This window comes from Aquila chrysaetos, chromosome 6, assembly GCF_900496995.4.
Source record: "Aquila chrysaetos chrysaetos chromosome 6, bAquChr1.4, whole genome shotgun sequence".
Taxonomy (NCBI): Eukaryota; Metazoa; Chordata; class Aves; order Accipitriformes; family Accipitridae; genus Aquila; species Aquila chrysaetos.
The window spans coordinates 48,997,472-49,018,972 of NC_044009.1; the positions used below are offsets into that span (position 1 = coordinate 48,997,472).

Genomic DNA, 21,501 nt, shown 5'->3' on the forward strand with positions numbered 1-21,501 from the left:
TTTCCTTTTGAACTGCTAGTGATACACTTTGTCCTATTGCAGAGCTTGTCTAACTAATAGAAATAATGGATCTGGATGAATGCTTTTCACAGCTCGGAAGGTATAATTCTGGTTGATAAGAAATTAGTATTGTAATATTTTTGCTAAACACCCCCCCTCTTCGTGCAAGAGCAGAGATGGTGTAAAACATGACACTAGGCACCTGCTATCTTAGCGTAAAGGTGATTCTTCTATGATAACCTCCGTAAGTAACTACAGGTAGATGCAGTGCTTAGGGACATGGTTTAGTGGTGGACTTGGCAGTGTTATGTTAACGGTTGGACTCGATGATCTTAAAGGTCTTTTCCAACCTAAACGATTCTATGATTCTAATATGACAGTGCTGTGTGCCTGCTTTAGGAGAGTCCCTATAAAATTTGGTAGATAGAGAATAAAAAAAGGCTCATAAAAGCAAGATTACAGGCATGAGCCAGAGGAAAGAAAAGGACAGAATGGTCTTGAGAAACAAGGGAAAGGAAGTATATGACTTCAGAGACCACAGACTATAGAGATTAGAAGGAACTGAAAAACTGGAAAAATCTCAAAAGCTGTAGAATGAGGGCCATCAGTTTTCTATTTTTGCCTGCATGAAGCAAGCTGAAATTAAACGTATTTGTGCAGACATGCTGGAGTGGTCCGAGTAAAGACCTTATTTTCTGTAGATTACTGCTGTGAAGAAGTCTTTCAAGAAGTGCAAACATTCAACGTATCTAATACTCAGCCTGATGGCTATTAGTTGCACTGGTGGTGCATTTATTTTTTTCTCTTTTTTTTTTTTTTTTTTCTTCTCCTCCCCCAAATCTGGATACCCCCATTCACCAATAACCAGTAAGATTTCCTGACATCTCCCAGATCATATGAGAATGTACAATAGCAATTGCCTGTCAGAAGGAGGGAGCTGGGGAAAAAGGCAATGGAGTACAGCCATGCACAAAAACTAGACGCATCCTTGTATTACATGTGCAAATAAAATCATAGGAAGTGATTGGAAATGACATACTGAATTATTTAAGTCAGCTAACTGCTTCAAGTCTTTGATAAACTGATTTTTTTGTTTGTTTGTTTGGTTTTTTTTGTTTTGTTTCCCAGTCCATTTCAGGCACCATAGTGTCCCCTGAAATCTTCTGGACACGAGAGAGGACAATCATCTGTCTGCAGAGGAGTTTTACTTCCTGCATCTGACTTTCTCTTGTTTTTATTGACTTCTTTCTTCTGGCACAACTGCCCGGGTAGTTCTGACTCAGTCTGCAATGGCAGCGTGGGAGGGAGCAGAGCGAGAGCAGAGCCTACCACACGGATAAAAGCTGCATTAGGAAAAGACAAGCAATGACTTCAGCAATTCTTATTTCCACTAGATTTTAGGAGGGCCGCATTATTTTTGTCAATGCCTTGTGTTGCTGTATGCTTACGTTTATCTTTTTGTGAATGTGGAATTTGACACTGTAGAAATGAGCCTCTTCTTCCTCAAAGGCTGAAGCAAAAGAAGAGAATATCCCAGAACATCTCAGCCTTCTGCATTCATCCTCAGCGTGGGATTTTACAGGGCTTGGTACTTTCCCTGCTGTTATTCACCATGTAGCTGAAGCTTTTTTAATAGAGGTAGAAACAACACTGGCTAGAGTATCGGTTTCACATCAAGGACAGCCACTTCATGCTTCCTTTACTGTGAAAACATTGACAGGTTTTGGAACATCTCCAGTCAACAAGCTATTGGCGTGGAGATTTTGGGTCCCACCTGAAGCCGGTGGTGAACACCACTGACGAGGATATTGCTAGCACCGCTTTGTAACTCTGACTTGATCATAGATTAAGATATTGTCACCCAAAGTGCATGACTCATTTGTCTTTTTAAGGTCCGTTATTGTGTGATGTAAAACCACCTTTTTGGCAGTTTGGTACTATAGCACTTTTAGCACTCGGAGGCCTAACACTCCAGAAAATGCATTTACACTGCATTTAAAGCTTGCATGTAACTAAATCTTGTCAAGGAAAGTCTTTACATAATGCATCAACATATGCTGGGTTTTTGTCTCTTTTTTGGTACAGTATAACTATACAATGGGTTGAAGTGGCTTTTCTAAGTTATTCAAAATAACCCTAGGCAAGGCTGGCCTTTAAAATAAGTGTCAAGATCCCTAAAACACCTGGGAAAGAGAGAGAAAAGGACCAGTTTGGATTTATGTAGAACTTTCTTACCTAGTAGTTTCCATTAACTTTGGTGTCCTAATTTTTTTTTTTTTTTAAACAGTGAAAAATTACATTAGGTAAGCTTGAAAAATAAAGAGTGTGGAAGTAAAGAAATATGTTATTTTCTTGGCTATGAATATTTCTAAATCCAAACCTCATTATAAGGCAAAGTGGTCTTTATTAGAAAGTATAACTGTTCAGAGAATTCTATCCTAAACTTCTCTGCTGCATTGTAAAGTATATCTGTTATCAAAACTTTAGCAGCTCAGCTATTAAGAGATGTTTTAATGCAAGATCATTTGTCTCCTAAAATTTGAATGCTGTGGGTTTTAGACCTCAAGTCACAGCGCATATGTTCCTTCCATATAGCCAACATTAAACTGCTGGAGAATCTCTAAAGATCTATTTTCTACCACCTGTGACACTTTTTTAAAAATATCTTTTGCACTTTTAAGACTGCGGTAAGTAAAATGGATTGTTTAGGGGAAAAATCAGCTCAGAGTAAAAGGTTTTGGAAGATGATACCAGAATGTTTATAATGCATGTTGTGGTTGAGAGGGCTGTGTGAATTTACCCATTACTGTATATTTACATTGACATTTACATACAAGCTCCCACATAATAAGCATTTATTGCCCAAGTAGGTAATATTAGAGACTGCTGTTAACTTGGGCTATAAACTATTGGAGCTGTTACACGGCCACGTGCATGGCCTTCTCAATACATAAGAATCTGCTCCTAGAAATGCTTTTGCTGGAGTTAAATATTCAAAGCCCTTATAGCAAAAAAATAACGGCTACTGAATGGACATCAGCTCTCTGAGTGAACAACTGCTGTGAGCAAGTATATGAATTATTGTCCATACAGACACAATTCTTTGTTCTCTTTAATTTAAATGTTTTAAAACCTACTACAAATATGAAAAATATCATTTCTCTGGTGAAGAATGTGGGAAATAACACACTATTTCTTCATTATCACATAGTTTACTAGTTTCCCAGGTTTTTTCCCAGTGAATTGCAAAGTTTGGGAACTTTATCCATTTTCATTAATAAAAGATTATTTTCTTCTAGAACCAGCCATTGGATGCACAATTGTTCTTCCAGGCTTGTGCCTGCATGCTGTCCAGGTTTGTATTGTCTATTATGGCTTGATTTACCCATCGAATTAGATTTGCCACTGGATGTCTGCTATACAAGCCAGACTATGGGCTGCCTGCCAATCATCCCAACAGAGAGTAAAGGCTGAACTAGGCAAAAGAAGAAAGTCAAGTTTTCTTTCCCTCTCAGGAGACTGCTGGTCCAGAGCAAGTCTTGGAATCACTGTTCAAGCACCTGATGAAACTAATGCTACTTCTACAATTTATTATAACAGAGTAGGTACCAGCTGCTGGGCATTTAGCATCCTCAGTCAAAAGTGATTTTTAAAACTGCTGGTTTAATCCTTAATGCTCTGTGCTCTCGGTTACGAGATGCGGAAACCTGGATGTTCACCAACTTGATGACATGTCTCATAAGCAATGACGCCATGAGTCACTGAAATAGGCACAAGAAATCTGAGCTTCAGAAATGATGCTCCATCTTTAACTTGCACAGCAAACACGCAAAGACCAACCTATTGAGCAGCAATCTGCTCCAGGTAACGTCTATGCAGTTTCTGTTTCCTGTTTAGTTTTACTTAGCTTAAATGAGCTCTTAGATTTTGCTAAACCGTTCTTTTTGCACATCTAAAGTATTTTCAGCCTTCCAGAGATCACACAGGAAGCTTGTGCTGCATAAGTTTAAGCAGTATGCAAAGCTGCCATCCTTTTATAGAATTTTGTCACTACTGACATACTGTCAAATGGATGCGAAGGAAATCAGACGGAGTATGCGACTTGACTTGAAATGTTAGGTGTACAGTGAAAGACGTTTTCATGAAAAATGCCACAGCCCCAGTAATCTAGGTTTTGGACAAGGTAACGTAGGCAAGTTCTGCTGCAGTATGTTACAGGTTTGCTGATGGTTTCTTCATCTTTTAACGATGGAGTTCTGTTGTCCACACTGTTCACAAATATTTTGTAATTGTAAAAATGCTTTTGATGGTTTTATTTGAGGAAAACCTTAAGATCTACATGGCTACCATAGATTTTTCAATTAAATTTTTTTCCATATGACAACAGTAGTTGAAACATATACTGCTTTTAAAAGAGCTAGCAAGTTAATAGTGCTGCTGCAGGTTCTTTAAGCTCTAGTAGTTGTTAGTTTACAGAAAAGCACAGTATTGCTTTCTCCCCTCCTCACACCTGGGAGAAACAACTCATCACCATTCATACGCAACATCCCCTTTTTTGTTCCAAAAGTCCATCTTTAAAATACATCCCTAAAATGCAGCGCCTACAAAGAAATGATATTTTAGTTTAGAACGGTGGAGATAAGCTGTCATGCCATTCAACTGCCTCTCCTGTCTGTGCGTGTGTGTTACCTCTTGGCGTATGTAGTAAGCAGTTGGGAACAAGGATGGTCTTGGTTCTGGCTTTGCATGGCCTTTAGCATAATTGGATCTCTGGCCATGAAATGGAGGTTGTAGATGTTACTACAAATCAATAATAATAATGTAAGGGTCACTCTGTAGCCTAATAGCTCTGCCATTCCTTCAGCGGTGCTATGTTCCCTCTTTTTCTTTCTGGTATTCTTCTCGAGTCCCTGAAGGTCTTGCTTCCCATGCAGTTCAGTAAGTGCATGATGTACTAAAGCTGTTCTCTACAGGAACTTTCTTGCACCTTTTTTTTTGCTGCAGTAGGAAATGATCTGCCTGCAAATCAGTCTTTTCTTTGCAGCCTTGCAAAATTTGTCACGATCCCTTTCTAGGTCTTCCTAAGCTCCACTCCAGCCTCAGCCCCAGCCTTGGGGTGCTCAACCCACCACAGTTTCCTAACTATCTCTGCCCTTTTTCCATGGGATATTCTGCAGGATCCTGCTTTAGGCCACTCAATGAATTTCTTGCTGGATGTCCGCACAGATGGAGCACATCTTCTTGAGGACCTCCACTGGCATCCCCTGTCAATAGGGTCCATTTTACTTCACTGTCAGGACAAATCCTTAAACTTTTAGGATGGCCTTGATCTTCTTAGGTCATAGGGCAGCTCTTTTTTTTTATTGTGGGAGACAACCAAAAAAAATCCCCCTATTCTGCCAAAGCATCAACAGAGGGCTCTGCAGCCTGACCGGCACTGGGATGGTCCTCGTACACGCAGCCCAACCACCCTGCCCTGCAAGGGAACCCCCGCTGCACCGGGGAAGTGAACCCTCATTTTGTAAGTCGAGCTAGAAATATTGGAAAGATACTATCGCTCCTTGCTGAAAAAAAGGCCACAGGGGAAGACGCTGGTGAAGGTGTCTGCAATGAAGGGGCTTTTCAAGAGTCCCAAAGGTCCAGAGCTACGTCTGAATCTGCTGCTTCTCTGGGTTGACCCTGCCTGAGAGGGACCGGTACGGTGTGAGGTGCTGGGGGAAGTGAAGCGCGGCAGCGGCTGTGTGTGCCTCTACTTCTCCAGGAGCTGCTTCATGGAGAAGTGTTAAAACAGAAAATCAAAGAAACAGAAGTGTTTGTCTGGGCGACCTTCACCAGGCAATAGTACAAGGCTTTTTTTTTTTTTTTTTTTTCTTAGTAGCAATCTCTCTGATTGGCTAGAATTTGCTATTTTGTAAATCTAAAGCAACAGTATGGTAAGTGTCATGTTTACTAAAGCTACATTTCAAAACAGCAAAGCAGATTTGTTGCAAGCGATTTATTTCAGTACTCAAAGGGTTTCACTGAAGGTAAGAAAAGGGAAGTTGTCTTGAGGCTTAGAATCATAATTCCTTTCAGCATTTCCTTTTAAACCTCATGTTTACCTCCTGCAAAAACTAACCCTCCCTGTTTGTTGCAATTTTAAGAGAGGACCTGCTTTCATACTTTAAAGTTTTGTTCTTTATCCAATCCGGAAGAGTTTTGCACTAAACCTGGGTGTAAGTTGCTCACTGGGGACATGGTTAGCTTCTGCTGTTGCAGGAAGTGGTTTTATTTTACTTTTTTTTCCTGCTTACTTTCTATCTTTATGAGCTGTGGGAGATTAACCTAAATGCTGTCTATAGACATGTGACCTAGATGTTTTCCGTTTTTTGAAATAGTTAAAACTGTTGCTGGTTGATGGCAGTTTGAGATGAGATGACGACGTCTGTGAGGCTGTAGGTAAGGAACCTTAAATTCATCTTAACGCAGTTTAGGAAACCTGTTGCTAAAGATTTTAAAATAATCATAACTGTGTGTATTTTGTTTGCATTCAATAAGGATTATGTTAATTACACAATTGTTTCTATTGGCATTTGTGAATTTGAAAGCAATGAGCAAAAACGTAGAGGGTACCGATATGAAATGATGTTTTAAAGGCAAAATTTGCCTTCAGGATCTAGTAAATCTGTTGCATCCTATGCAAGAGGCAACTGTATCAGACCCACTCTGGTATCCCAAACCATTTATCACTTCTCATATCCCTGCTAGTACTAACCAGTTGTCCCCAAAAGGCAGAAAAGGGTAGTGGCACTGGCTGGGAAATGAGATTAGATCAATTCTCCCAGCATTTGCCTTTGCCGGGTGCAGTGTAGCACTGTTTGATTAACTGGCTTCCCTGCTGGTGACCACGAGGGAGGTGATTAGAGCAGTGGGTACTGTAAAAGTTAGTAGAATGGTAAGTGTAGCTATCTAGTCAATAGATAGTATTGCTAGAGACTGAAGACATCAATAGAGGGATCTCTTGCCCTGCTCAGTATCCAAAAGTTTGGTACGGCTCTATTATTCATCAGTGGTGCCAATAGGAATAGGATACAGGGAGGCAAAAAGGACATTGTACAAAAAACATCCTTGGTTTGTCTATGGGCACTCTCAATGCTGTTCCTCGTGGAGCTGTTCAATGGAGATATCCCGGTAGCATGTTTCCTGCATGAGGCTGTTTAGATCCAGGTTAATTCCTCCTCTGCTTCGGAGTTGGCCAGAAAAAGGTTGTCTGTCCTGAGTCCCCATCTCACTTGAAGCTTTCTATCAGAAAAAAATCACTTTGCATTGCCATCAGAGGGCAAACACTGCTTTCTGGTCTTCAGAGCCTTACAAGGAAATAGTAATTTAGGAGGATGTTCAAATAACACAATATAATGCTTTGATTATGGGCCACATAAAGCAGAGCCAGAACTAACGAGATTTGTTGTACGGTGAAGATTTGTTTTCCTGGTAACTTGTAGTTTGCTGCAAACTTTGTGACATGTACTCATGTTTGTAACTGATAGCCTTATCGTAAGAAGCAACTTGGTTTTCTTTTGGAAATATGGGTCAGAGTTGAAAGATAGCACACGTGGCTTGAAGCTCATTTTGAAATCGTGCATACTAAGTGGAGACAGATTTTAGCATAGTGTTATAAGATTACATTTCAAATTTTCTGTACTTTTTTGAGAAAAAAAGCTGTCCCGCCTGCATACACAAATCAGCACAGACAGGGAAATTGTATAAAAAAAACATGTTCTCTTCCTGGGCTGTGTTTGTAGTGGTTTTTATGTTACTGCTGCAATGTCTTAGCATCATTTGAAATGCATTTTCCACAGAGCTGTGAGATTTGGTAAAGTAGTTTGAATTCTGAGTTATTTTTCTTTATTTTCTCCCTTCCCTGCAACTTACCTCTTTGTGTCCAAAGGAAATTCATTTAAAAGCAGCATCTCTTGTTCACTTTACCTCTCAATCCAATTACATCTGTAACATACATTTGTTCATTTTCTTTTCCAAATAGAGTGAACAGCTGAAGCACTCTATATTTTAAAGCTCCTGCTGTACACTATTATTGAATTACAAAAAAACCCTCGCCTTTTTGGCAGCATTTGTTGTAGAAACTTCCTTTTGCTTTGATACAAGAGATACCCTAGCTTGGAAGAGATATTCCATCTTCTTCCGACCAAGCACGAGCGTGTGGCCCCCTCGGTAGCCCCTCTCACGGGGGCTGGGATTGCCAGGACACCAAAGGAGAGATCTGTATCAGACCGTGGTCTCGGGCATGTTCCTCCCCACCTGGAGTGAAGCAGGAACCAGAAACTAAAACGGTGACAGAGACACATTTCGATTCTTCTCCCGATATTTGGGTGGCACCCCACCACAACCTCCCTGGTGTGGAGCTAGCTTCATTGAAACTGTTGTACACAGCTCTGGTTTGGATTTCTCTATCTGTTTCTGCTCCCAGAAGTTATTACTTCTTTACAGTGACGAGCTTCAGGCCAGGATCTAAAAAGTATTATCCCACACAGTGGGATGGAGTGCCCACTGTGATCTCTAGTGCTGTAGTGAGGATGGCTTTTGCTGCGCTGCTCAGAGACTTCAGCTTGGTTCTCTGCTAAGCCGTCCCACAGACTTTTAGCAGTGGGAACTGCTGTATTATGGCCTGTTTCTACTAAGTCACATGGGGCTTAGTGGGTTATAAGCAGCGTCTTCTGAATTTTTTGAAGGCTCACAACATGTAATTCTGATGCTTGCTTATTTTCTGGACTTTTTTTTTTTTTTTTGAGATGCTTCTGTGCCGTGTCAGCTCAATCAGTGTGAGTCGCTAAGCATTTAATGCATTGTTAAAACCTGCATGCTTCTAAAAACTTCCTCTCGACATTGGAGAAGTCTGTTAGTGCTTAGGTGTGTCCTTAATTAGAAACCTGAAACGTGGCAGTTGTGCAGAATGTATCTTAGTCCTGTACAGGTGTTGTTTGGGCTCATCTCTTTTAAAGACAAAACAAAGCATCACTTGAGCTCTAGCTAAAGTCTCTATATTTCACTTTTCTCCTAAGACTTCCACATGGATGCATCAAACATATTTCTTAGTGCTGAAAAGACAGAAGCTGGTACTGGTGGATACCATCTATATGAAGATGCTTTGATTGTTTTCCTGGGTTCACTTGTTGATAGGATTAGTCCTGAAAAAAACAGATGGGATAAAATTTTGGCCCAGCTTTTGACCATGTATCTTCCATGATAATTCAAGGTTTATTCGGAGCACAACAGCAGATTTCTTTAGCTGGTTACACAACCTGCACAAAACTGTCTCTTTTTCCATCCTGTGGTGACTTGCAACAGCTTTTGTCACCATCGAACTAATTGCTGTAATGTCCTTTTAGTCTCAGAGTAGGCTGAAGGCCCTGCTGCCTTCAGCTTGCTCACAGCAGCACAATTCCCTGCTGGGTGTGCATTTGGGAACCTGTGAGCTTGCTCTAGGTCAGAAGGCATTGGTGTTACCTGCTTTTGAAACCTTCTCATAAGTTTGGTCTGCTTCAACCAGCAGTCTCAATGAATCTTAATTTCACTGACAACTCTCTTATTGACATCTGAAGGACAGAGGTGGTTGTTTCATTGCCGTGCTGGATGTTAAGATTGTGCCTTCACGCACTGGACATGCCTCTGTCAGTCTTCCCTGCTTTGAGAAATACTATAAAAAGGTTGTTTTGGAGACTTACTACAAAACAGTTAGCTCCTCATTTGCACAGGAACTTCCTCAATGCAGATCTATTTTCATTTTAAGAGTGAGACCTCTTATCACAGAATCAGTGGACCCATCATCTTTATTACAACTTGAAGCACCTTGGAGTGCAAACTTCCAGGCTGGCTGAAATAGGAGAAAAAGAAATGCTACTGGATATTTTTTTTAAGAAGGCTGTCTGAATGAGAAAAGCAGGCATTAATTTTCTGGGCGTGGATACTTAGATGTTACAAACTGACCATGGGGCAAAGCTAACTCATGCTAGAGCTCGGTCTGCGGATGCAGCCAGGTCATGCCGGCGCAGATTTTCAGTGCATTATTGGCTCACGCCGAAGTCACCTGGAAGTGTTGAGGTCTGACGTGTAAAAGTGAGTCCTGTTTGCCAGAAACTAAGAACCCCAAATTCATCCATGCTTGGAAATTTTGGCCTTTTTCTCTTCATTTCTCTGTATTTTCATTCACCTTACTTAGCATGAAAAAGAACTGGTTTGGGAATTAAGTAGGAAAGCTATCAGAGGGTTAAACAGATACCGCTATTCTCCAAATTAGCTTCTAAACTTCTGGGGGTATGTGCACGTTACACAGTAAAATACTCACTCAGACAGTGCACAGATACCTACTGAAGCATTTCTTCAATAAATTAACTAAGCAAGTTTGATATTGCTACGGTTAGTGGTTTAAGGTTGTTTAAGACACAATATAACACTTCCTCACTTCCTGCCATTTGAGATTGTCAGGTATTAAATCATTCACTTGTAGTTAAGCCGGTTATTGTGGGTTTGTACTGTGGTTTTTCATGAATATTTCTTCCAAAGCCTGTGCCTGATATACTAAACAGGCACAGTCCTTGAACAAATGAACTTAAAGTGACTTTTGATTCCTTCTCCAAGACATCCATCAGTTTTCAGCACAACTGCAACTTGATAAGAGGGGAAGGGGAGGCAAGGGGGAAGAAAAAACAGAAGTGCATGTGGCTTAGAGCCGAAGAGATGTGCTTTAAATATGTCCTTGCCCTGTTTCTTATTTCTTTTCCTGCCACACCCTGAGCCAAGCCACCACTGTATTTGGTGCTGAATCAGATACCGGAGCGCCTATCTGAAGCACATACGGAAGTTCCTCCCGGGCAAGGCACAGTGCTTAGCACCTGTACTTGTTTGTCTTCTGCTCAGGATGTTACTAAACTCCTTTCCTTTGTGGGTGAGGAGGGAAATGACACATAGTTTTGTGAAGACGGTTGAAGCTCTGGAGTTCTGTCTCCAGGAGAGTCACCTCCATGGCTGGTGGGGCTGTCGCCAGCCTGTTGGGTGTTGGGATAATCTCGGAGTTTCTGGTGCCTCCGCTGCAGCCGTGGTTCAGGAGGCACCTGCTGCTGGACCGGCCAGACGTCTGCTTGGGACAGCGGAGTTGGAGGAGATGAGTGGTCCCCGGTGGGGCAATGGACCCAACACTGGCAGCGGGGTCCCACTGGTTGGGGCATCCCCAGCCCACATGGGGATGTCGGCCAGAGCCAAAACCACACACATGTTGCAGGAGAGCCTCACGGTAACGACATGGACACCCACAGCAAACACCAGCAGAAGCCTCCCTGGGCTGTCTCAAACAAAATGCATTTCTAGTGAATAGCTTTGCTACAAATGAATCAATGTTTTCCACTAGGAAGGTGTTACGTCAGACTTTCCAACTGGCCGAGCTGCTCTGACACGTGCTGCCTTCTGTGCTTTGGGCTGAGTAGTGCTGTGGTTTGATCTAGAAAGATTATTGTTTCTATTATCAACAGTACACTGCATGCTTAGTTACTTTATTAGCAAAAAGAGCAAAATATAGTAACCGGTAGTAATAAGTAATCAAATTCTTGTGATGATTTTTGGACTAGGAGGTGACATTAATCCACCCACTCTTCTTGGAGTGGCAAAGGAAGAGGAAACAGCCCAAGTAAAAGCATGTCGGTTCCTCCTTGTTCATTAATCCCAGGCCCTGGCAAAGGCAAGAAGTGCCCCCAGTCTTAGCAGAGGCTTAGAGAAACTGGTCTCTTCAATCCGTTTTTGACTTTCCTCTAGACAGTCTAGCACCGGCTCTGGATTGAGCAGTATGCAGTCGTACAGACCCGAGACCTTCAGAATTGCTACACAGAGATTTTAATTGGAAAACGTCTTTTCTAGTTTTAATTTTCATCTAAAGTTTGGGTCTTTTTATGAAATCTTCCCGAGAGTGCAAGTAAGTGAAGAGAGGGACTCTATCAAGATGAGGAGCAAAAATTGTATAAAATAAAAGAACGAAAAATGTTAAACGCAGAGATTTCTTACCAGACTTGTATCATGCATCAAGATACAGATGTTTAGGGAATAAGGTTGATGCACTGTAAGGACATTTTAACGCAGGTACGTAGGACTGCAAAGGCTCACTTGAGCTGGGTGCAGCAATTTCAGCCAACAACGGTTTTGAGGAGTCCATCAGCTCTGCATGTTACCACGTTACCTAATGAGCCCACAGCCAACAGAAAATGTAATACTCGTTCAGTATTTTTGCTCTTAGCAATGTTGGGGGCAGATGAATGGCTGCCACTCTTCTCACTATGACTGCTGGTGTTCACACGCAGATCTGGCACCGCCGCACTCCTGCTGTCGTTGCTGCTGACTCTGACTGCTTCTACCAAGTGCAGCACATCTGTGGTGGGACTAGTGGTGCAGGTGGGCTCTGGTCTCCTGGCCCGCAGAAAGCATTCATACAAGGTTTCTGGAGTCATTTTGAACCACCTTAGTGAAATAAAGTTTTCATTGGTCCCTCCCAGAACAACGTACATTTGCAGTAAAAATTTAGCAATAATTGGCAGAGCCTATGCTCAAACTTCTTGCACAATCAAAGAAATGATAGTTTTGACACCACAATGCCATTGGTATTTCCCTTTTGCTGAAAGCAGACATCTTAGCTACAGGATGTGATATCGGATACTGTCACATAAAACAAATGCCTTGGTCCTCTCCCTGCTTTGCCACGTGGTGCTGAGGAGCAGCGCGGTGGGGCAGGTGCTCCTGCCGCCTTATGCTCCGCTCTGGGCCACGGCAGAGGCGGCTGGTGCAGAAAGCAAACCGGGGGCCCCGTGAAATGCAGAAGAGGGGCTTGCTCGATGCAAGCCGCAAAGAATTTCCCCTTCTAGTTCCTGCTGTAGCTTGAAAGTTTTCTCCTAAAATTGTAGGTGCCGGCTCTGCTGCGTTTCACAGCAGCGTCTCTTACAAGAGCAGCACCAGGAGCTCTGCAAAGGAAAGTGGAGATGGAGTGTGGGAACAGATTAAAAGTGTCTGGAGCTTTTTTTTTCCCCCCTCAGATGGGAAGTGGGAGCAGTGAGAAGAAGTAAGGGAGCAGCTGCAGGATCACAGCGCAAAAACTGCTGCAGATATGTATGGAGGAAGATTGAGAGAGGGTAGGAGGGACCGTTTCATGTGCACAGCACGGGGAATCGAACGTTATCCTGGCGAGTGGGAGGGAGCGAGTCTTGCTGTCCGAATAAGGGGCAAACCTTTTCTTGTAGACACTATTGAGGCAGGCAGTGTCAGAAATAGTTTTATTGTAAGTTTTAAATAATAATAAAAAAAGAAATAGTTTTATTATGAGTTTACTTTATTTTTTAATTTGTTTTTAAAGTCTAAGAAGCTGTAAAGCCTTTCCTATTCAATAATCTCAGCATCTCAGTTTGACAGACATGTCTTCTGTAGGATGGTGGATACGCAGAACTGCAAAATGGATTAAGACACTGCAAATGCATGCTTAGACTACTAAGTTGAGGGACTCTAAGGCACTCTAAGAGGTTAAAGCAACTCCCACTGCTTCACCAAAGGCTTAACAGAGCTCAGGAAGGCTTTTTTTTCTAGGGAAGGGGATGCTGCTGCTGTAGGAACTAAGGACCAGGAGGCAAACTGAGGCATGACTTGCAACTGCTCCAAGTGTTCGGTAGTGCCTAACTGAGTTAGAGGTAGAGTGGGATAAAACTTGTGTATAGTGTTACTCAGTGATGAATGTGAGGTGCTTCCTCCACCGTGGATCGACCACTGGAGCATGTGCCTGTACATAAATGTGGTGCAGGTCACAAATGTGCTGTAATGTCCTACCCGAGCTGACCTTGTGACAGCTTGTTTATATAGCCGCTGTCAAACTGAAACTGAAATTTCTGTTGGCAAAGCTCTGAAATTTAGAACTTATAGGAAGTTTGTTTCTTTGGCTATTTGTAGCAAGCTTTCAGGCATTTAAAAAATATTTTTCTAATACATCAGTTTGTCTTGCGGTACCAACTCTTCTACTTCTCTACAGAGTTTGGGCTGTTCCAAAATTACCCTCACCACATGTCTAGTTCAGGTAAGCATGGAAAGTTTGGATGAATATCCGAATCTCTGTGAGGAGAAGTTCTGCAAAATTGAGCTGGAAGTATTTCAAGCAGTCTTACTTTGAAATTTCTGTCACTTCTGCTTCTGCTTGTATCTGTAAATACTGCAAGAATAACCTTTCCCATAGTATCTCATCACTTCAGATCTGGCAACATTAAAAGTAACAACACTTTTCTGAACATTTAGGCTATAGGAACAGATTTCTTTCAAGCACCGGAGAAAATTTGTGATTCTTATGTGATCTTCCTAGAGAAAACATTGGATTTTTTTTATTCAGAATTAGACAGCTTTAAACTAAAAAGTTACCGTGTGACAAGCATCATATGCAGGTGTAAAATGAGTTCAGAGCTGGTCAGTCTTACTTGCGGTGGTTGGAAAGCCATGACTCTACTCTGTACTTACCTGCGGTATATAAATGTACAGCAGAAAGGAAAGAGGTAGAAGGAAATTATCTTTTCCTCGTGTGTTAGGTGAGGGCAGGTCAGGAGTAACCAAGCATTCCTCTCTAGTACTTCTCAGGTCCTTTTTGGTGTTAAATCAAGTAAATTGTTATGAACTTTTATGATGCTGTAAACTATTTGCTGCCGTTGGTATAATGTCTAAACTATACTCATTTGGCTGTTCAATGTCATAGGGTTCATTAGAAATGTTACGTATCAGATTATATTCAAGTTTGGTTTTTTAATACTGTGTACATGCGACCAATATTCATCATTTGAAAGATTGTAGTCTAGCTTGCACAGCATGGAAAATGGAGGCAGGTGTTGCGGATCAGATGCACTCCAGAAAGAAATGAAATGCGCTGCCAGCAGGAAGACCTAGAAGTAGCAATTTTTCCCAGGCATGTTCTTTTACATATTCAACTGAATTTCTACTATGGACGACTGTTCCCAGAACATATGCAGGCCAAACTGTACACAAAGGATACTTTTAGCTTCAAGTTCCACTTGAAACTGAGATATTAAATTGACACAGGAGTGGTGAAAATAGACTCCATTATGCTATCCCATATGATATATTGGGACAGATGAACTTTTGAAACAACTGTTACCTTTCCAGAGACCTTCACATGTAATATAATCAAGAAACGTAAGTGATGCAAGAAAAGACATGACCATATGCAGTCACTTGCTGACTTGAAGAAGCTCTTTTACCCTATTGCACGTGGTTTTGTTGTTTCTAATAATATCCTAGCGATATTTCCTAGCAAGCTTTTATTTGTGCAGGGAAGTCCTGTAGATAGCAGGTCATTGAGGATTACAGAATTAGAGTTAGATCTGTAGAACTGGATTTGTAGTCATTAAATATGGATGTGAAGAGTTTGTCATTGTATCTGCACAACTTTGGAATAGTAACTGTCTCCCATTCTCTTCTCTTTCTAACTCTCATGCCGTTTCTATCTAGACAGGAAAGCATTTCCAGAGACAGCACATCTCTGCCGTATAGGGTACAAGTAGCTTTTCCAAATCCCTGTTTTCCTTTGTCATCTGATCCAGCTATTTTTAAAGGTCTATGTGTAGCAAGAAACAGACCCTGGGGCTTTCAGCTATCATAGAATCACAGAATGGTTTGGGTTGGCAGGGACCTTAAAGATCATCTAGTTGCAACCCCCCTGCCCTGGGCAGGGACACCTTCCACTAGACCAGGTTGCTCAAAGCCCCATCCAGCCTGGCCTTGAACACTGCCAGAGATGGGGCAGCCACAGCCTCTCTGGGCAACCTTCTTCACTAAGCAATCATCTACAAAATTTCAGAATGACACAAAGGAGGACCTTAGCTCCATGCTTAAATCCTCACTGACAGCCATTGCACAGCTATTCAGATTTTCTGTCTTCGTGTCTCTCATCATCAGATCCTTGAGAGAAATTGAGCAACAGTTTGTAAAGACTAATAATATTTCCACTGAGACTGTATATTTGGTTTAAGACATTTTGCTGCCATCTGCTAGAAAGTGGGACTCACCATCAGCCTTCTATTATTTTATTTTATCCTTTTAATTTTTTTATTGTGTAAGGTGCTATTACTAGTTGAAAAAATAGAAAAAAAGCCCCTACAATCTTCATAGCAGAAAGCCACTCCTATTTTTAGCGCTGCAGTCAATGGGCAGGAAATCACTGAAGCATCAAACTGTAACAGGCTGTAAGTTACTGTGCGGTGCAGACTCCACACCCATGCGGATCTGTGACGTACTGTAAGTAGAGAATCACATATTCCTTATATATGTAGTAACTATCAGGAATGAGAAATGAAGTACTGCATTTTAACACTTTAATTCTTAGGAACTCAGTCATCAGAACAACCTTAGAGTATGTTCTTAGGCCCAAAATTAAACATAGTTACTGCTGTACAATGGTGCAAGTCTTCCCTCCTGCAGCTTGTTATAAAGTGTATTTCCATTACTTTTGCTTTGCTGTAATTCCGTGAACTTCAGTGGGTTCACTGTGAACCTGAGAGCAGGATCAGGCCTTTACGACCTGTCTGGAACCGCATGTCCTGTATTGCACAAACTAGGAAGAAATTGCTTTAAATGATAACGCACTTTGTTCCTACTGGATATTAAGCTGGTACATGAGATTTCTATCATGAGACTTATGTAGTTATTATCCAAATGTTACTGTAAAATATAACCCTCTCTTAACATAAGAGAATAAACCGTAAAGGTTGAAATGGTCATCATATCAAGGGTCAAGTTAAAATCTTAAGGATAAAAGATTCTAAACAGCCTAAGAGTTGTTTAACAACGATGCTTGAAAATGCTTTACTTCTTGTATTGGGCTACAACCTAGGAAGTCTGCTATGATTTGGGCCAAGCTGCATCAAGAAATTTGCCTTTATGTGTGGCCTTCATAGAGATTGGATTATATACCTCAGAGCATAAATAAAATTGTAAATAATGGGCTGAGCAGCGTATTCCATACATGTAACAGAGAAATGCTGGGCAGGGAGATATTGCTACAAACAAAACAGAAGAGATTTTTTACCCTTCTCTTTGACCACAGGAGAGGCATGGGTAACTGTACATGTAAATTAGAGTTGCCTGAAAAATTCAGTGGGTCATTTCTGGTTTTATCTGCAGAAAGTCCTCAAATGCTGGACTAGAAAAGAGTGACTAAAAAGCCAGCCTTTAGACACAGGAGGTAAGATGACCTCCGTGATCCTTGCTCAGTGTGTTGTCTGTTCAGAGGGACACCACCGAAGTCTAATATGGCTGCAACAGGTAGAAAAATTAAAAGGGCGTGTGATAATTAATGCTGCTGAGCGTGGCTTTTGTAGGACTTAGGAAGTATCAAGTAACTCACTGATGTTTGCTGATGAGACTGCAGTTTTTGTTGATAAGGGAAACTGTGCTGTTGAGTTTAGGACATTTAACATTTTACGGCAGACTGAACTCGGCAAGGAATTCTGTTTTTTTATCTATCTGATATAAAAAGATAAAACTGGAGTAAAGACTGAGGCAATGGTGATGTAGCGTCATTCCTGATCTCCTGCTTTGACTAGAGATATGACTGATGGTTGAAATTAATGCTACTTCCTAAGTACAAATTATTCTAGGCTGGATGACATCTTTCTGCAAAGGAAAAGGCATAGGAATGTTACATCTGCTTTGTATTTTCATTACAATGGATTTCTCTGTTTTTCTAGTACTCAGATAAACTGGCTTCAGGACACTTCTGGGCAGCAGCCCAGGACACCATATCCCTCAGCAGCCTTTGCTGTTTGTGTCCGTGCCCTGGGCGCGGATGTGTGACGTGTTAGCTGTGAGAGCAGCCTGGTGGGGATGGTTGAAAAAAAAATAAAGACACGGCAGAGTGCAGATAAGAATAATTGAAAAAATCCATGCGGCAGTTTACTTGTTATCCCCTCTCTTTACCTATAGTTTTTTCATCTGTCCCCCTTTATATCCATCAGTTGTGTGTTTAAGCACTGACTGCCCCTGAGCTGTACTTCAGCAGAGATAACAAACAGTGTAGCAAAGGCTAAGAGCAAAACCCAACAGCAGAAATGTTTACGTAGGTGTGTTGATTTTAAACACTTTTCACAGACACAGCAATATGTTTTCTCCTTTACAAGAATGCTCTGACTCACCACATGTGTGGCATTAGCTTCCTTTTTCATTACTTCCTCTTCCATTTTTATGGTTTTTCAGGCTCACAGGTCTAGTGTAATGGTGAACCTAGTGTGATTTTTATTCTTCTGTAATATTGTTGCATTTGGTTTCAATGCATGCTCTTCATGTACAGTATGCTCTTCAGCAGAAGACTGGAATTAGCGAATGTAACAAGAAGCACTTTAACTTTGCAGTGTTTTCATGTTACTACGTTGAGCACTTTTGTGTGCATTATGATTCTGACGTGACAGTGGTGCATATGTCATAAGGAGCAAAGTTGGAAGATATCGAAAGCTTATTTTGAAAAATACTGAAAAATATATACAACATTTTCAATCTCATAATCCTGAATAACAAATGTAACAAATTATATTAATCATGGGTAGATTTTTTTCCTTTCTTGGATAAAAGGGCTTGTTACAACTACTTGGTACAAGTTGCTAATGAATGAACGTTTGCATTCTGTCTTTCACTGTACATAGCTGTAGGAAACACAGGCATAGCTCAAGCCAAAATTTAGAAATACTGCTATCCTCTTTTTTTCTTGAAGAACTAACTCTTTGCTTTGCTTTGCTTTGCTTTGCAGAAAACCTATATACTAACTTTATCGATACTCTACCCAAACTCATGAAATAAAGTTCTTGGGTAATACTGGTCAGTCTGCTCATTATATGATCAATTTCTGCACAAAACAACATGCCAAAATGGATTAAAAACCTGATAAATGCAATATGAAACTTCCTCTACCTCCATGAGCTGCTGTAGGAGAGGAATACTTACTGGTTGTTACTGTGTGACAGAACCATAATTAAGCTACCAAAGACATAGGAAGGGCAGCGAGAGGAACGATTCACTTTCTTAATTTTTGCTAAAAGATAAAAAGCATATTTTTCCTTTTTTCATGGAAATTATAAATAGCAAAAGGAAGGGGGTTTTTTTTGTTTGTTTGTTTGTTTTTTTTTTTTCCATTGGGAAGTTAACACTGTTACTTCGTTTCCTTTATCGTCTCCTGTCTCTTTTCAAAGAGAAAGGGCAGAAAAGTATTTTTTCCCATTAAAGGAAAATTAGAACTTATTTAAATATTTTCACTGTTATCAAACATCAAGATTTTGTGAAAAGAGTTTTTAAATGTTACAAAATGTTAAAATGTTATAAAAAAAAATGTTCTTGAAAATAGTTTTGCCAAGACCCAGCACTTTGTGAGGAAGCCCAAGATCTGATCTGTGCAATTTGCTGTGTTACTCTTTTAACCTGGGCCCGATTCTCAGAAATGGGATGGCTTTACTGTGTGTACAGATTTGCATTGCAATAACCTTTCCATTTTTCACCTCTGCAATACTCATGACTTCCATATCACATGTTTGAAAGTAAGTCAAATGTACATTTAGAAATCGGGGTTTTAGGATCTTAACCATTGATCTGCCAGACGTGTAAAATGTCATTTGACTATTTAGCAGCCACCTCGCACCTGTAGTTGGTGTCTGAACTCTGGCTTCAGCTCAACCTGATCCGCTGCAGGGATGCCGTGCTCCTAGCTGGAGCAGGCTTGTCTCCACTCCGAGCATCCCAAACACATGGACCAATTCAAGGGAAAAGCAACTGAAAGCGTTGACACACTGAGGCCGATAATTTAATTAAAAGTATGAACCCCTTCTTCCCTCAGTAAGGGCTTTTCAACTCCTGAAGTTATCTCCAAAAATAGCTGTGTGTGTAGGACTGAACTGGTTTTGCTGTCCCGGCCAGAAAGGCGATTTTCTGCCTTCAGCTCAGTGGTGTTTCTTGCCCCGTAAGTAAGCTGATCTACCCGCGTCTCCAGCAATTAAAGTTCTCCTTTCTCACATGCAGTGTAATCTTTTTTTCCCCACTCTATGAATCAGTTTTCCCTTCCTGTATCACCCATCCAACCTCATGTCAAGGATTTCTCTGGTACCTCTACTGCTCCCTGACTTTTTCCCACCCTTATCCAATCTGCTGCTTCTGTTCCGCAGTGCCCTGAAAATGGTACTTCCAAAAGGATTTTTGGTGTGTTCCCCTGTCCCCTTTCTCTTAGGTGAATGCCTTAAAGTTACGCTGCCCCTTTGCTCCAGGAACCCTATAAACAACAGGGAGGGGAGGGGGGTAAAGTCTGTCTTTGTTTAATGCCTTTCTCCAGCAAATCAACCGTAGGAGGTTTCAAAACTAAAATTTATATCCAGATGCTAACTATTTGCCAAAAGGCAAATTAGCTAATTATATAATGAACATGGAGTGCCTCACAAGCAGTTGCACAGGGCTTGGCAGCTCTGCCTTCCAAAGTACGTGAAACGAATTCCCCTGCAAAACCGGCCCAAACTTGGCCCTGATGCCTCTAATAACAGTTTAGAAGCACCATAGCATAAAAGCATCAGGTAGGATCCTTTTTCTATTTTCTGTTAATATTTTATCTGTTTCCTGACTGTCTTCCCCTCTATTATTTTTTTTTAAAGTTGAAAAGAAATAATAATAATAAAAAAAAAAGAGGGCAGAGTGTAAGTACCACCAAATTCTTCTTGCAAATGTGAATGCAAGGCCGTTGGGTTTGTGGAGCTCATATTCAGGGTGCCATCTACTGGCACGCAGGGCCGATAACGCTGTCAGGAGTCTTAATAGAGTTGGGACAGCAAAGGATTTCTACCTGGAAATCCTAAGAAGGGAGCAACTTTTGTAACTTGTACCTTTCCTACATATTCTGCAAGGTCTCCTTCATATTCTGCAGGATCTCACCATGCTCTACACTAAGACAATTAAATCTGGTGGTGGAAATGTTGAGGTTTGGGGTTTTTTCTTTTCTTTTGTGGTGGTTCCTGTAATTTTAGTGCCTCAGAAAGTCTGTTGTAATGCTCTGATGTGTGTGAATTAGTTCCTTTTGGGGGGAAAATTAACTAAGATTCAACGAGATTAGAATAAACGTTTTCAGAAGTCTTTGCAGACCTGTCATTTACTGATTGTGTTCCTACTTGAGATCCAGGGCATGACTTTGTCGTACTATTAAACTTTTTTATAGCACACCATGTACTGACAACACCAGACAGAGCCTACCTAATTAAACTCATAATGCTCCTGAGAAGAGATATGTCAGAGTTTTATAGGTGGGAGATTTCAGAAGAAAATCTGAGAGATGTGCTCCAGCCAAACATTGGATCGGTGACAGAGCCAGTGTTGCTCTCGTCTCTCGAGTCTGATCAGCTCTCCAGCCTGGAGCCTACTGAAAATCTGTTGAGAAGCAATTTTGATTTGATACCAACACGAAATACAAAA

At 41.1% G+C, this 21,501-nt stretch overlaps 1 protein-coding gene across 5 annotated transcripts in view; it reads left to right on the forward strand.

Moving 5' to 3' along the window:
- Nucleotides 1-5,986: 5,986 nt before the first annotated feature.
- ARHGAP15 (Rho GTPase activating protein 15) overlaps nt 5,987-21,501 on the forward strand; it is a 331,480-nt gene continuing 315,965 nt past the window's right edge. The window contains exons 1-3 of one of the 5 annotated variants that reach the window (XM_041124393.1): nt 6,086-6,215; nt 6,378-6,438; nt 17,194-17,254. The gene's annotated coding sequence lies outside the window, so the exon portion shown is untranslated. The other 4 variants (XM_030018687.2, XM_030018685.2, XM_030018686.2 and 1 more) reach the window with 4 other exon arrangements.